The sequence below is a fragment of the Octopus bimaculoides genome, chromosome 10 (genome assembly GCF_001194135.2).
Source record: "Octopus bimaculoides isolate UCB-OBI-ISO-001 chromosome 10, ASM119413v2, whole genome shotgun sequence".
NCBI lineage: Eukaryota > Metazoa > Mollusca > Cephalopoda > Octopoda > Octopodidae > Octopus > Octopus bimaculoides.
Window position 1 is genome coordinate 36430261 of NC_068990.1, and position 493 is coordinate 36430753.

General features: G+C 26.6%; 1 long non-coding RNA gene across 1 annotated transcript in view; it reads right to left on the reverse strand.

The window, feature by feature from the left end:
• LOC128248893 (uncharacterized) overlaps positions 1–493 on the reverse strand; it is a 122949-nt gene that overhangs the window by 54213 nt on the left and 68243 nt on the right. The gene's annotated exons all lie outside the window — the stretch shown is intronic.

Here is a 493-nt window from a genome sequence, read left to right on the forward strand (position 1 = left end):
TATACTCATTATAAATAACAATGAAATGGTGAGAACTTGAATGCAATTATAAAGAAAAATATAAGAACTCTTATGCATAAAAACACTTCAACAGCAACAACAAGGATAACAACAACAACAATGAAGAACAGCAACAATAACAACTTTAAAATCTTCAACAAATTGAATCAAAGGAATGAGAAGAGAGAAAAAGAAATGAAAGTAAAATAATCACACCAACAACAACATCTTTTATTTCCACCAGTGCAACGGATGAGGGCACATTAATAAAAGTAATAATGGAAAAAAAAGTAAAGTAAATATGAATAACAGGAAAAAAATTCATTGAAAATCATAAAATAAAATAAAGAAAAGAAAAGAAAACAATAATGAGAACGACAACAAAATGGAAAATACATTAGTTATTGAATAAATTCTTGAATTCATGTTCTTCCGTTAAAGAGGCGCTATATAATTTTTGGATTGTTTTTAAGTTTTATAACAGACTGCTGCA